Consider the following 16371-nt stretch of genomic DNA (forward strand, 5'->3'; position numbering starts at 1 on the left):
CACCACCCCACTTTGGGTCGCCGCCCCCCCTGGGACTCCACCCCTTTTTGGGCTACTACCCCAATTTGGGTCACCGCCCCCCCTCTGGGACTCCACCTTTTTTTGGGTTACCACCCCAATTTGGGACTCCACCACTTTTTGGGCTACCACCCCGATTTGGGTCACTGCCCCCTTCTGGGACTCCACCCCCTTTCAGGATCTCCCCATGTCCGTTATACCGATCTTCTCAGACCACAGTTCACACCACACAGTTTGTGTCTCTTACGATACCACACAAGTCCTTGCTCGCACCACCACAGCTACTACTGTCACCGATCACCGACACCACCAGCTGCTGTTCACACACAGCTGCTGGTGTCCTCTTCATAACCCCGCCGAGTTACAGGAAGCCACTTGTCCCCTTCGCAACCTGCCGAGTTACCGGAAACCACTTGTCCCCTTCGTAACCCCACCGAGTTACAGCAAGCCGCTTGTCACCTTCTTGACTCCCACTGAGCCACCGCAGGCTGAGTCAAGAAAAGAAGAAAAAAAACACACCACACAAAACTCACGTGTTCTGTCTGTGTGCCATTCAGGACGTACCGTCTCTGCCTGAGACCGTCCAACACACAGGGCGCACCCGGTGCTATTCAGGGAGCCGACCCTCCTCCCAGGGATTCCCAACACACCAGCCTCACCAGGTCCAGGGCTCAGCGGGTGCTCTTCAGGACATCCGTCTCCGCCTGAGACTGCCCAACACTCACGCCTCACCAGATCCAAGGTCATACCACGTGCTCCAGGGATCCGATTCTTCTCCCAGAACCTCCCAACACTGACCCTCCAGGACCTTGCTCACTGACCCAGGTCAGTACAACACGAACACCTTTCCGTTACCTGTGTCGGCCACACAGGTCCTCGGGTACCTCTTATCCGCAGAGGCACCGTAGCAATCACCAGTCTCTTTCACTGACCTGCTGTCCGTATATCACGCGGCTTTCACAACCGTCAGCCCTCCTGGCTCAGCGTTGCCAGCACTGCAACATGCGCCTTTGGAAACCGTTGCCCTTAGCAACCGAAACTTTGCAGTCCTCTTCCGTTGCTCCTAGCAACAAGGCTGCAACAATGCCCATAGCAATCGCCACCATTTGTGAGGTAACGCTGTCATTCAGGTAGGGGATACTCGCTTGCAGCCACAAAAAACAGATCCGGCACGGGATTTCCACAAAACAATCATAGTCCCTTCGGTTTATTCAGCATCATAAACCATCACAGCAACAGAAAACAGCATATAATCAGCATAGCGTCCATTACAGAGTTTCCCTCTGTTATTCTGTAGTCATATAAGTTATGCACTGTTCAATGCGCAGGCTTCCTAGCTCCAAGTTATCTCACCCTGTCGGGGTTTCCTCATGCTGCTTCACCATGCTGCACACATTCATTCCCTCCAAGGAACTAACAGGCACACGTCGCCGTTACTCACAGCCACTTCACAGGCTGTTAGCCAGGAAGCTCCATCTCAGTGGAACCTTCCACACTGGACCAACCGGGTTCCAGCATTCACCACATGTTGACCTACCATGGCCACCATATATGGTCCGTAGCCACGCCCACCGGGTCACATGGCTATGACCTCATCACAGGTCCTTGACCCATTCACACACTCTTTGCAATAGCATCCTTAAACACACCCCCTGGGTGGGTTTGTAGGTAACTGAGTCCGCCCGTCTCCCCACTTACCTGGAGACTTCTCCCTGACACATCGAAACAACACCTCAGCAATATCACTGCTGATCAACACACACTTAAGTCTCCATCTCAAGGCCACCCACCTTGAGATACATAACGGTCCTTCAGGATTCTGTCACTCATCCTCTCTCTTGGGACATCCACACAGCGCCCCCTAGCAGACACAGTGGTCACTACACCACAATATTTAGAATGTTTTTGTTTTGTGTAAAATAAACTATTTCTGTTTTTTCTTTTAATTTTTGAAACTTTTTTTGCACTACTTATGTGGGAATCTGTTGAGGGAGGATCTAGAGTGACCCTTCACGGTTGACCAAGTGATCTCCAAATTAATCCACAGGGTGTTGCTAGCAACTGAGAATGATCAGACGGAGACGTGTGTCTCTGGGAGGATCAAGGCAGATCGCTAACCCTGTTTATTATGTCACCTCTTTTATAGTATTCTGCTTAGTTATACAAAGTACACAGCTACCAATACTTTATAAGCCAATAGAATTTCAAGAAAACCGGAATATGTCCCTAGCTACGTGACATGGAAAAAAGTTACAGAACTTCATGAGTCAAGGCCACTACACAACAACCCCCTTTGTTCATACTGGTGTGAACTAGTCATAACACCTAACAGAATTTATCTCGTAAAACAACAAGATAGTTACAAGCACAAAAAATGAAGCCATCAGCTTTGATTTTAGTTTAACCCTTCACAATCCCCCTAGATAAATTTTGTTAACACATAGCAGACATAGCAGAGGTACTATCCCAAGTTATAAGCTCAAGGGGTACTGGTCTTCACATGGCTGATGCCGTGTTATCAGTCATGGCTTTTGCGGCGCACCCATCCCCCTGTATGCTGCAATTTACGAATAACAATTTTTGATGACAGTGGTGGAGATATTTTGAAGGTAGTCATGTGCTTGGCTTCAACATCTTCATCAAGTAAGCTTTTGAGATCGGCGTACACCAGAGCAGGGGTGACGACGCCTTTGGTATCATCGTTAGCTGTCCTAGTGCAGAATTTCCTAATACATACAGAAATACACTAAAGAACAAGTTTTAGTATCACATATACAACAAGGATACAGGCAGCAATGTGTAACAAGCTTTGCAAGATCCCAGCTATCCAGCCCCCAATTCCCTTAAACCAATTGGCTGGATTGAGAAAGGAGAAGGTGTCTGACCACCAAATGTCCTTATTGCGAACATTGTCTTTATCATATTGATCTCTGAGTCTTTGAATGTCTTCTAACTTTAACTGTGTACTAACTTCATACTACTGCTAGGATCTATATAATGACAGCAAGCGGGTCCAATGACCTGACACATACCACCTTGGGCTGCTGTTAAGTAGTCCAGTACTATAGTATGTTGTTTTTGTGACTGTCAGAGACACCGCACTGTACTTGCTCATAGAGCCAGTGCGCGTGTCCTGAGTACAGAAGCAGTGCTAGAAGATACCTGTAGAGACGGGCAGCAGAGGTGACCATTCGTGCTTCTGGCTAATAGTGTCAGGGTCCAGTCAGCGCTGGAAAGTAAAGAGGCATAGGACCTGCGGACACTGAAAATGAATAATCTGCACGGGACCTATGGTCATGTGACTGCAAGGGGGCGGGGCTTAGCGTCCTGTATTCAGATAGGAAAGGACACCATACAAACAACTCAGAGTCAGGCAAAACAGAGGTCACAGTAGTACGGGCAAACGAGGTACAGGAGGGACAAACAGACGGGTAGTCAGACAGAGCCAAAGGTCATACACAAGAGGACGACGTGGTACCAAGGGGACAAGCAGAGAGAAGTCGGGTCACAAGCAGAGAGTCATACACGAGATGTAGCGCAGTACAAGAGGGTCAGGCAGAACTCGTAACAGTGACAGAACCAGATCACAACCGAACAAGCAAGCAAGATATCAGGCACAAGGCACACATATACAAGAGGTCACTTAACTCAGCCGAGGGCAGGAGTATAACTGACACCGGACCCAGGTCCAGTGAGCACTAAATAGCCTCCTGCTGCCAGAGAGAGGCAGCACAATTAACCCATAGTCTAACCAGGACGGGTCAAAGCGAAATCCCGTCCTGGATCATGACAGTACCCTCCGCTCAATGGGGGGCCACCGGACCCCCAGGTCTCACAGGGTACTTGGCGTGAAAGGTTCGGATCAACCGATCCGCATGAACTGATCGAGCAGGAACCCACGAGCGTTCCTCAGGAACGTAGCCCTTCCAATGTATCAGATACTGAAGGGCGCGACGGACCAACCTGGAGTCGACAATTCGTTCCACCTCGTACTCAGCCTGCCCATCTACCAGAACCGGTGTCGGGGAAGATGATGATCCCTCCCCACTGGACCTCACAGGTTTCAAAAGGGCCTTATGGAAAACATTAGGGATCCTTAGAGATGGCGGAAGACTCAACCGAAAAGCCACCGGGTTAACTGCTTCGGTAATTACATAGGGACCTATAAACTTGGGTCAAAGCTTCGCAGAGGGGACTTTGAGCCTTATATTTTTGGTGGATAACCATACCTTATCTCCGACCTGAAACACTGGACCCACGGATCGTTTTTTGTCAGCAAAAAATTTAAATTTGTCCTGGGCCTTCGTAATGTTATTCTGGACCTCCCGCCATACCTCCCCCAACCGCTGGATCATCTCGTCCGCCCCAGGACACCCAGAATTCAAGCGGGAAAATTCTCCAAAATGAGGATGAAACCCATAATTGCAAAAAAAAGGAGATGTACCCGTAGACTGGTTAGTGCGGTTGTTAAATGCAAACTCAGCCAATGGTAACACAGAACACCAATCATCCTGTCGGGCTGAGGTCAAACAACGCAGAATTTGCTCCAGAGACTGATTGGTCCGCTCAGTCTGCCCATTAGTCTCTAGATGGTAGGCGGATGAAAAGGACAGACCAATACCCAACCTCCTACAAAAAGCTCTCCAAAATTTGGACACAAATTGCACTCCCCTATCAGACACCACATTCAAGGGTACCCCATGCAACCGCACCACATGCTCCACAAACAATCTGGACAATGTTTCCGCATTAGGTAGAGCTGCCAAAGGTATAAAATGTGCCTGCTTACTAAACCTGTCCACTACGACCCAGACCACGGTATTACCCTTGGAAGGGGGAAGGTTGGTGATGAAATCCATGGACAGATGAGTCCATGGTCTCTCAGGAATTGGCAGTGGTACCAATTCCCCGGCCGGCCGGTTATGGGGAGTTTTCGTACGGGCACAAACCTCACACGCAGACACATACTCCCCAACATCAGAGGCTAAAGAAGACCACCAGAATATTCTAGCAATGGCCTTCCGGGTCGCTGAGATCCCTGGATGTCCACCCAGAACTGAGTCATGGAACTCCTGGAGGACCTTGAGACGAAACTGAGCTGGCACAAAAAGTTTATCCACTGGCTTAGCTGGAGGTGCAAGAGCCTGGGCTTCTCGAATCTCCCGTTCCAACACATTAGAAACCTCTGCCACCACCACCCCAGGCTGAAGAATGGAGGATGGAGGTTCCGGGGGGGACACCGGATCAAGACTGCGTGACAACGCATCCGCTCTGATATTCTTGGATCCTGGTCGAAAAGTGATCGAGAAGTTGAATCGGGAAAAAAAAAGTGACCATCTAGCCTGTCTGGGAGTCAACCTTTTAGCTGACTCAATGTAAGCTAGGTTTTTGTGGTCCGTGATTACTGTTATAGGATGAACAGCCCCCTCCAAAAAATGCCTCCATTCTGCAAAAGCCAATTTTACGGCTAGAAGTTCCTGATTCCCCACATCATAGTTTCTCTCCGCAGGGGAGAACTTCTTTGAGAAAAAGGCGCAAGGTCTTAAATTGGTCAAAGTCACGGGTCCCTGGGACAATACCACCCCCACCCCCACCTCTGAGGCGTCTACCTCAACAATAAATGGTTCAGAGGGGTCCGATTGGATAAGAACCGGGGCCGACATGAAACATTTTTTCAAAAACTGAAATGCCGCTGCCGCTGCGGTTGACCAATTCTTGATATCGGCCCCCTTTTGAGTCATGTCTGTGAGGGGTTTAACCACCTGTAAGAACCCCCTTATAAATTTCCAATAATAATTAGCGAACCCTAGGAAACGTTGCAGACCCTTCAAATCACACGGTTGAACCCACTCGAGAATGGCCTGCACCTTATTAGGATCCATGCGATACCCTTCAGCAGACACGATGAACCCCAGAAAGGACAGTTCCTGAACAAAAAATAAACATTTTTCAAGTTTAGCAAACAGACAGTTCTCCCTGAGCCTTTGGAGAACTGCCCAAACATGACCAATGTGAGTCTGTTTATCAGGCGAGTAGCTTAAAATGTCATCCAAATACACCACCATAAAACGTCCAATCAAATCGGAGAACACATGATTTATGAAATTTTGGAAGACCGCTGGAGCGTTGGTCAGGCCGAAGGGCATGACCAAATTTTCAAACAACCCTTCAGTAGTGAGAAAAGCGGTCTTCCATTCATCTCCGTCCCGGACTCGGATAAGGTTATACGCTCCCCGTAGATCTAATTTCGAAAACCACATAGCTCCGGACAACTGATTGTATAAATCAGGAATAAGAGGAAGGGGATAAGTATTCCTCACAGTTATTTTATTTAACTCACGAAAATCGAGGCATGGGCGCAACCCACCGTCTTTTTTTTTTACAAAAAAGAACCCTGCCGCCACAGGAGAAACAGAAGGACGAATATGTCCCTTACGGAGGCTCTCGGAAATATATTCCTTCATCGCAGCCCGTTACGGACCCGAGAGGTTATACAGGCGGGCTTTGGGCAATTTAGCACCTGGAACCAGGTCAATGGCACAATCAAATGGGCGGTGTGGTGGTAAAACCTCAGCCTCTTTTTCCGAGAAAACGTCAGTATAATCTATCAGGCACTCCGGAATGCCTGCTAGACCTACGGACGACACAGACACAGAAACAAGACATTTCTCAGAGCAATAGGGACCCCATTTAACAATATCCCGAGATTCCCAATTAATCACGGGATTATGCAGCTGTAACCAGGGGAACCCCAACACCAGTCCCGCAGGCAGGTTGTTCATTACAAAACATGAAATACGTTCCTGGTGTAAGGAACTCATTTTAAGGAGAAACTCTTCAGTACAAAACACAATGTCATTCTTAACCAGTGGTGTTTTGTCAATAGCAACAAGGTGAATCGGAGTCTCCAACCTAACTGTCCCTAACTTACACCTGGCCACCAAGTCAGAGTCAATAAAGTTCAATGATGAACCGCAATCCACGAAGGCAGAAGTGGATGTGGAGACACCCCCACAACAAAGTTCCACTTGAAATGACATTTTAGAAAATGCAGAAAAGGGTACCTGAGAGCCTGGGTGACCTCCACGATAATCATCCGGGCTCAGTCGCTTGTTGGTTAGTGGCCGGGAGGGGCAATCCTTTTTCCCATGTCCAGACTCGCCACTGTGAACACAGCATTTTCTCACGTGCCGTTGTCTCCTTTCTTCCTCCTTAAGGTTGATGGTTCCCATCGCCGTGATTTTCAATGATGAACTGGCTCCCCTTCCTTGGGAGAATAATGATGTCTCGGTTTGTATCACTCCCCTTGCCCGTAACCTGCGATCCATTCGGACAGCCTGTGTCATAGCTTCCTCCAGGGCATCAGGTGGGGGGTGGAGAGCCAAGGCGTCTTTCAGATGCTCAGACAAGCCTCTATGGAACAACCCCCGGAGAGCGGCGTCGTTCCAGCAGACCTCAGCAGCCCAGCGTCTGAACTCTGAGCAAAACCACTCGGCTGAGTGTTTCCCCTGGCAAACATTCATCAGCCTGTCCTCAGCCATACGCACCCGATCAGGCTCATCATAAATATGCCCCAGGGCCTCAAAAAATGCATCCACAGTCATACGCTCAGGGGCCGTGGTAGGAAGGGAGAAAGCCCAAGCCTGGGGGGCTCCCCTTAACAGAGACATAATGACCCCCACTCTCTGACTTTCATCCCCAGAAGAGTGTGGTCTTAAGGAAAAAAAAAGCTTACAGCCCTCCTTGAAAACTCTGAAGTCATTTTTATCTCCAGAAAAGGTATCTGGTAACTTCACTGGAGACTCAGGGGAAATTAATGTAACATCCCGAGCCCCCAATGAAAGAACCCCCTGCACAGTGTCGGCGATCAGCTGCTGAGACTGAACCAGGACTCTTTGTTCTTCAAAGAGTTTCTGAGACATCTGCGTCAGATGCTTAACCTGTTCAGAAAGAGTGTGCATAGGATCCATCACACACACAGGTGAATGGGAGCAGAGAAAAAAAAATGGTATGGGTCAGTTATAATGTCAGAGACACCGCACTGCACTTGCTCATAGAGCCAGTGCGCGTGTCCTGAGTACAGAAGCAGTGCTAGAAGATACCTGTAGAGACGGGCAGCAGAGGTGACCATGCGTGCTTCAGGCTAATAGTGTCAGGGTCCAGTCAGCGCTGGAAAGTAAAGAGGCATAGGACCTGCGGACACTGAAAATGAATAATCTGCACGGGACCTATGGTCATGTGACTGCAAGGGGCGGGGCTTAGCGTCCTGTATTCAGATAGGACAGGACACAATACAAACAACTCAGAGTCAGGCAAAACAGAGGTCACAGCAGTACGGGCAAACGAGGTACAGGAGGGACAAACAGACGGGTAGTCAGACAAAGCCAAAGGTCATACACAAGAGGACGACGTGGTACCAAGGGGACAAGCAGAGAGAAGTCGGGTCACAAGCAGAGAGTCATACACGAGAGGTAGCGCAGTACAAGAGGGTCAGGCAGAACTCGTAACAGGGACAGAACCAGATCACAACCGAACAAGCAAGCAAGATATCAGGCACAAGGCACACGTATACAAGAGGTCACTTAACTCAGCCGAGGGCAGGAGTATAACTGACACCGGACCCAGGTCCAGTGAGCACTAAATAGCCTCCTGCTGCCAGAGAGAGGCAGCACAATTAACCCATAGTATAACCAGGACGGGTCAAAGCGAAATCCCGTCCTGGATCATGACAGTGACTATGATAAGTTGATTTTGGACAGCAACAGTAGTATTAAGTATGTCCAGTATATCCCAAATTTGATCATCTATATAGTCTGTGGCCCTAACCAATTTATCCCACATTTGTGTAATCATAGGGTAAATGAAAATAGAGCTGACAACTTTATTGGCCACACTCATCTGTACTATATGTGGTCTCCCTGAAGGGTGGGGTGAATTGTCCACAGCTCTTTTATATAATGTATGTTTGGGTATAGCCTGTGTATCCAACTGTTTGGAATAACAAAGGTGGCCGGGGTCAAGCGACCCAGAGTACAAGTACCTCTTACCCCTACTGGCAACCATTTATAAGCATTGTCTCCACATACCCAGAACATATCATTAGGTAAATCCCATAGGGCTGAATGTTGCAGTACCAATCTATGTACTAAGTCTATGAATGCAGATGCATTCTACTTAGAATTATAGAATTATAGAATTATAGAATCGTAGAGTTGGAAGGGACCTCCTGGGCCATCTGGTCCAACCCCCTGCTCAAAGCAGGATTCGCTAAATCATCCCAGTCAGATGTCTGTCCAGCCTCTGTTTGAAGACATCCATTGAAGGAGAACTCACCACTTCTCATGGCAGCTTGTTCCACTCATTGATCACTCTAATTGTCAAAAAGTTTTTTCTAATATCTAATCTGTGTCTCCTCCCATTCAGTTTCATCCCATTGCTTCTAGTCTTTCCTTGTGCAAATGAGAATAAAGTTGATCCTTCTACAATGTGACAGCCCTTTAGATATTTGTAGACAACTATTAAGTCTCCTCTCAGTCTTCTCTTTTGCAAACTAAACAATCCCAAATCCTGCAACCTTTCCTCATAAGACAGGGTTTGCAGACCGGTCACCATTCTGGTTGCTCTTTTCTGAACTTGCTCCAGTTTGTTGATGTCTTTTTTAAAATGTGGTGCCCAAAACTGGACACAATATTCCAGATGAGGTCTGACCAAAGAGGAGTAGAGGGAAATAATGACTTCACGTGATCTAGACTGTATGCTTCTGTTAATACATCCTAGAATTGCATTTGCCTTTTTTGCTGCTGCATCACACTGTTGACTCATATTCAGTCTGTGATCTATTAGTATACCCAAGTCTTTTTCACTTGTGCTGTTGCTTAGGCCTATTCCTCCCATTCTGTATATGCTTTTTTCATTTTTATTGTCCAGATGTAGTACTTTGCATTTTTCCCTGTTAAAAACCATTCTGTTAGTTGCTGCCCACTTCTCCAGTTTATTTACAGTATATCTTTTTGAATCCTCTCTCTCTCTTCTCTAGTATTAGCTATCCCTCCTAGCTTTGTGTCATCAGCAAATTTAATGAGTTTACCCTCAATTCCTTCATCTAAATCGTTGATAAAGATGTTGAACAATACAGGGCCCAGGACAGAGCCCTGTGGTACCCCACTTGAGACATTCTTCCAACTGGATTCTGCATTCTGAAGCATGCACCGAGTTGGAGATTGTCCTAAAGGACTACAATAACCTGCATCAGGATTTCCATAAGTGGGGGTTCCTGGCACATATTCAGAGGACTCATTACAAGCTATATTGCCAGGAATACTGGCACTGGTTTCATTAGAGCCCTGTGGAAACAAATTAGAAAATTTCCATGACATATTATGGAACCTTCTTTCTAACAACATTGGTTTGAAGGCATCAGTAGAGTGTGAAGTTATATTGAAACTGACTTGTAAACCATACGTTGGAACTTGCCCTAGATTGGTTAGACCAGTCTTATTCTTAGGTACCCAAGCCCCTCCTTTATAGGCCAAATATTGAAGGTGTGTACTGCCTCCTGAAAGGTTACCTTGCCACCAGGGGTATCCCACCCTTCCCACAATAGGTATACCGACAATAATATTCCATAACTTAGCATTATCTGTGGCATTATTAGCGAATGTGTCAGAACATTTAGTCCAAGCAAATAACTCCTCAGGTGGAACAGGGATAGCCAAAAAGGGGATGCTCGTGGCTGACACTGGTGAATACGTGCAGATCCAACAGTCTGCCAGACTGGGAATTATCCAACAAATCTCTCAGTAATTTTTCATGATGTTGTATAAACTTATTATTCAAGGACGTTGGGGAATTTAGGCTGTCCCATGCGGTTACTAATAATATGGAAAATGCGAAAAACCAAAACATTATGCCCCCTTTATTTGCTATTGGCTTGTTTAACCAGCTTGCAGTGCGATGCGTGGATCCAAGTCGGTCTTCCTTCTAGTTTCACTGATGTAGGGGTGATGAGGAGGACTTGATAGGGACCGTCATACAAGGGTTCTAGTCCGTGCTTTCTGACATGCCTTTTCACGACTACAAAATCACCAGGCTTCAGGTTATGACAGGTGTCGGTTTCTGCTGAATCTCGAAGAGAAGAAGAAACTAGAGCATGGGTGTTAGCAAGATTTTTACTAAGCTGAATAACATATTGAACAGCACGGTCAGTTTCTTCTGATAACTGCTGAGGTTGGAAATTTGCAACTGGGGGCCTGGCACCAAGCAATATCTCATATGGGGACAAGCCATGTTTTGCAATAGGGGTAGTACGAATGTGGTATAGTACAATGGGTAGGAGCTCTGGCCATGGAGCCGTAGTCTCCTGCATCATTTTGGTCAATTGTCCCTTCAGTGTGCCATTCAGCCTCTCAACTTTCTCACTGGATTGTGGATGGTACAGAGTATGGAGGGCTACAGTGGATTCAAGCATTGTCAGAACTTCTTGGTACACATGAGAAGAAAAGGCCAGACCTTGATCACTTTCAACAACTTCTGGAACCCCATATCTGCATATGACTTCCATCACCAGTTTCTTCGCTGTGGTTTTTGCAGTCATGTTGGTAACAGGGAATGCTCCCGTCCAACTGAAGAATATGTCAACAACAACCAAACAGTATTCATACCTTCCAGACTTAGGTAACATGATATGTCCACCTGGAGCCTTTGGAAAAGATAGTCGGGCTTAGCAAGGTGCTTCGGGGGTACACGTTGAAGTTGACCAGGAATGCAGGTCTGACAGATATTACAGGCATGGTTGAGTGCTGTCAAAACTGAGGAAATTCCCGGGACCAAGTAGAATTTTTGCACCAGTGCGAGGGCCTGATTCTTTCCTCGATGTGTAGGCCCATGTGCCCATGTGGCAATAGCAGGTTACATCCGCTTAGGGAGACACACGAGTTGGTCCTTTTTCTAGAGAACATTATCCATACGTGCCCCATCAGTCTTCCATTGCTTCACCTCTTCCTTTGGAGACATTCTCTGCATCGTCATTAAGCGGTCTCGCTGGGTCCGACAGAAAACCTAAGTCTGTCATAGATCATCAGGTTCTTGTAGAGTCAGCATCTCTTGAAACTGTTTACGCTGATTGCGTGTGGTCACCATAGCTGGTATGGTTGGTTCAACGGGTAAAAGAGCGGCGGCTTTTGCTTGCATATCTGCAAATGCGTTGCCAATAGTCTGAGGACTGTTCCTAGGACCGTGTGCCTTAACTTTGATAATGGCCACCTGAGTAGGTAATTTGATCGAATCAATGAGGGTTTTAACAGCTTCAGCATTTTTCACTGGGGTTCTGGCAGTAGTTATAAACCCTCGATTGGCCCATAGAGCCCCAAAATCGTGAGCAATACCAAATGCATACCGTGAGTCCGTGTATATATTAGCCCGCCTGTTCTTGGCCAAAATACAAGCTGCAGATAGCCTGAAGTTCTGCTTCTTGTGCTGACTGTTAGGGCGGGAGTGCAGCTGCATGCACTACAGTGTCCTCTGTGGTAACTGCATATCCCGTGTGGAATCTATCAAACTCATCAGCATATATTGAACCATCTGTGTATAACACCAGATCAGGATTTGGAAGTGGATTCTCACTGACATTTGGCAGAGTAGCTGTTTCTTCAGTCAGAAGTTGGGAACAATCATGTTGGAGATAATCCTCATCACTGCCATCTTTCTTGGGGACCGGCAGTAAAGTAGTGGGGTTGATTGTAGTACAGCGATGTAAGTTGACATAGTCAGGCAAAAGGAGTGAACACTGCAGCCGTAAGTGTCGTTGCACAGTCAAATGTCTTGGCTGTTGGAGTGTTAGTATTGCTGCAATATCATGCAGGGCAAAAATATGCGTTTCATGTCCAAGAATTACACTCACTGGCCACTTTATTAGGTACACCATGCTAGTAAGGGGTTGGACCCCCTTTTGCCTTCAGAACTGCCTCAATTCTTCGTGGCAGAGATTCAACAAGGTGCTGGAAGCATTCCTCAGAGATTTTGGACCATATTGACATGATGGCATCACACAGTTGGCGCAGATTTGTCGGCTGCACATCCCTGATGCGAATCTCCCGTTCCACCACATCCCAAAGATGCTCTATTGGATTGAGATCTGGTGACTGAGGAGGCCATTTGAGTACAGTAAACTCATTGTCATGTTCAAGAAACCAATCTGAGATGATTCGAGCTTTATGACATGGCGCATTATCCTGCTGAAAGTAGCCATCAGATGTTGGGTACATTGTGGTCATAAAGGGATGGACATGGTCAGCAACAATACTCAGGTAGGCTGTGGCGTTGCAACGATGCTCAATTGGTACCAAGGGGCCCAAAGAGTGCCCAGAAAAAATTCCCCACACCATGACACCACCACCAGCCTGAACCGTTGATACAAGGCAGGATGGATCCATGCTTTCATGTTGTTTACGCCAAATTCTGACCCTACCATCCGAATGTCGCAGCAGAAATCGAGACTCATCAGACCAGGCAACGTTTTTCCAATCTTCTACTGTCCAATTTCGATGAGCTTGTGCAAATTGTAGCCTCAGTTTCCTGTTCTTAGCTGAGAGGAGTGGTACCCAGTGTGGTCTTCTGCTGCTGTAGCCCATCTGCCTCAAAGTTCGACGCACTGTGCGTTCAGAGATGCTCTTCTGCCTACCTTGGTTGTAACGGGTGGCAATTTGAGTCACTGTTGCCTTTCTATCAGCTCGAACCAGTCTGCCCATTCTCCTCTGACCTCTGGCATCAACATGGCATTTCCGGCCACAGAACTGCCGCTCACTGGATTTTTTTTCTTTTTCGGACCATTCTCTGTAAACCCTAGAGATGGTTGTGCGTGAAAATCCCAATAGATCAGCAGTTTCTGAAATTCTCAGACCAGCCCTTCTGGCACCAACAATCATGCCACGTTCAAAGGCACTCAAATCACCTTTCTTCCCCATACTGATGCTCGGTTTGAACTGCAGGAGATTGTCTTGACCATGTCTACATGCCTAAATGCACTGAGTTGCCGCCATGTGATTGGCTGATTAGAAATTAAGTCTTAACACACAGTTGGACAGGTGTACCTAATAAAGTGGCCAGTGAGTGTATGTCTGCAGTCTTGTCAAGTAATGAGTTAGTGGCGTGAACTGCCCTCATGCAACTGTGATGCTCGGGCCACGGGGTCGAGGCGGGCTGAATAATAGCCTACTGGTCGTTGCCTATTGCGATGTGATTGTGTAAGTACCCCTGCTGCATGTCCTTCATTCTCAGACACATACAAATGGAACGGTCGAGTATAGTCCGGGATGCCCAAGGCAGGAGCAGAAGCAATAAGCCGCTTTAATTCAGTGAAGGCACGATAAAGGCTTTCCTTACAAACTGGTGATCTTTCCTTATAGCTCATTATGCCGTCTTTCAAGGCATTGTAAAGGGGTTGCATTATGCGGGATGCATCTGGTATTCACTGACGACAATAAGTACATAGTCCAAAAAAACGCTGGAGTTCAGCTTCATCTTTTGGGAAAGGAAGGGAGCTGACAGCTATTTTTCTTTCTTCTGTGAGGTGTCTGACACCCTGAAGGAGACAGTGACCCAAGAATATCACTTGACCAAGGTAGAACTGAAGTTTCGAGGCCGAAACCCGACAGTTCAGATCTGCCAGATACTTTAGGAGACTAACAGTGGCAGCAATGGCTTCCTGCTCCGTTCGTGCACACAACAAAAGATCATCCACATACTGAAGCAGCGTGACCTGGAGGTGATCTAACTGCCAGGGAAAAAGACACTCGCTCATGTTTTTTGCAAACTGGTTGGGACTGTTTTGGGCCCCTTGTGGTATAACTGTCCATGTTAACTGTCGTTCCTGATAAGTGAATGCAGAAACTGGCAATCTGGGTGTAATGGAATGCCAAAGAAGGCATTGGCATGGGTCGATGACTGAAATTTGTGTATGGTTGGAGGGTGGAAGCTGGAGTCTGCTGTGTGGGCCACTGATAAGGAACAAGCTGTGTGCTTGCAGCTGGGGTGTTGCTGCTGCAGCTGCTGGTCTGCTTTTTGGTCTTCCTGCTGATACAGAGTGGGCTAAATTCTTCTGAAAACTTTTTATTACTTTTAATGCATCGTCTGGAGTGGAATTGTGATGTCAGGTCTAACTGACATTATCGCCTCTTTCAATTCGGGTTTAAGGCCGGACATCAAAGCTGCCACAAAAATGTGTGTATGGGCTTTATTATACAATGAGAATCCCAGATCTTTAAATACCACCATAAGACGCACAAAGAACTTCTCGGCAGTCTCCCCCTTGTCCTGTGTGACATCTGTGAGAGAGGTAGCTTGATCCGCTAGTCTATTTTATGCCCATACCTTTAAAGCATTGCAGAAATCGACACCACTCTCATGGGTTCCCCCATCCAGGTTCACATTATATCACCCTCAATAATTGGAAAATACCCCTCCCCAGCTTTTACTCGAAGTATGTTGTAATAGATCTCTCCGTCGAGTGGAATAAATCTCTCGATTCACTGCCATTTGCCTGTAGAAGGCCATGGGGGAAGTCTCTGGATTGAGTAATTCATTGCAAAGGGTGTCTATTTGGGATGGGGTAAAGGGGGTATAGTTTGGCCTGTCAGGAGTAGTTTCCACATCATCATCTTCAAATTTGGATATTACTGACTCGGGGGCGGGAGGAGGTGGCGGTAGTACGGGCACAATAGGCGTCTGCTGCGGAAGTGGGGCAGGAGGCTGTCGAGGACAAATCGGACCTCCTCCAATTTTCTGGGGTTTTCCTGTATACACCGCTGTATTGCTGATACTATGACCATGGCGGCATCCTTCCTGGGATATTGAGAGATACCAGCAGAGTTTAATGGTATGGCCACTGTACGTTGAGGCATTGTACCAGGGGGGACAGAGGAGGCATACAGGATTGCGTTCTGGATAGCCCCAGTAAGCAATTGTTGGGACCTAGGAATGTTGGTAGGATTATATCATGGTCCCACTGCATGTATTACATATTGACACGGCAGCTGTCCTGCTCTGGTTGCTGCGACCTGTCCTGTTTCTACCTGGCCATACGTTTGTATAAACGAATTAGATTCTTCCTGTATCATGGGTCCGCCTTTCTGTGAAATTGTTGAAGCCAGTCCTCCAGCATGGTGGAGTTGATTATTCGTGGCATTTACTATGGCCCCAACGTGCTGTTTCGTGAGATCCCCTGTCCCTATCCTAAAGAGCACATCATGACGGTGGGGTCCAGGAATAACATTGGAATACATTTCCTGGAAATCTTCTATCTCCTCTGTGTATCCTGTCTCTGACCGGGTGATTAAAGTAGGAGGGGGTGGATACTCA

This window comes from Dendrobates tinctorius, unplaced genomic scaffold (genome assembly GCF_039654945.1).
Source record: "Dendrobates tinctorius isolate UK_male_01 unplaced genomic scaffold, ASM3965494v1 ptg000270l, whole genome shotgun sequence".
Lineage (NCBI taxonomy): Eukaryota > Metazoa > Chordata > Amphibia > Anura > Dendrobatidae > Dendrobates > Dendrobates tinctorius.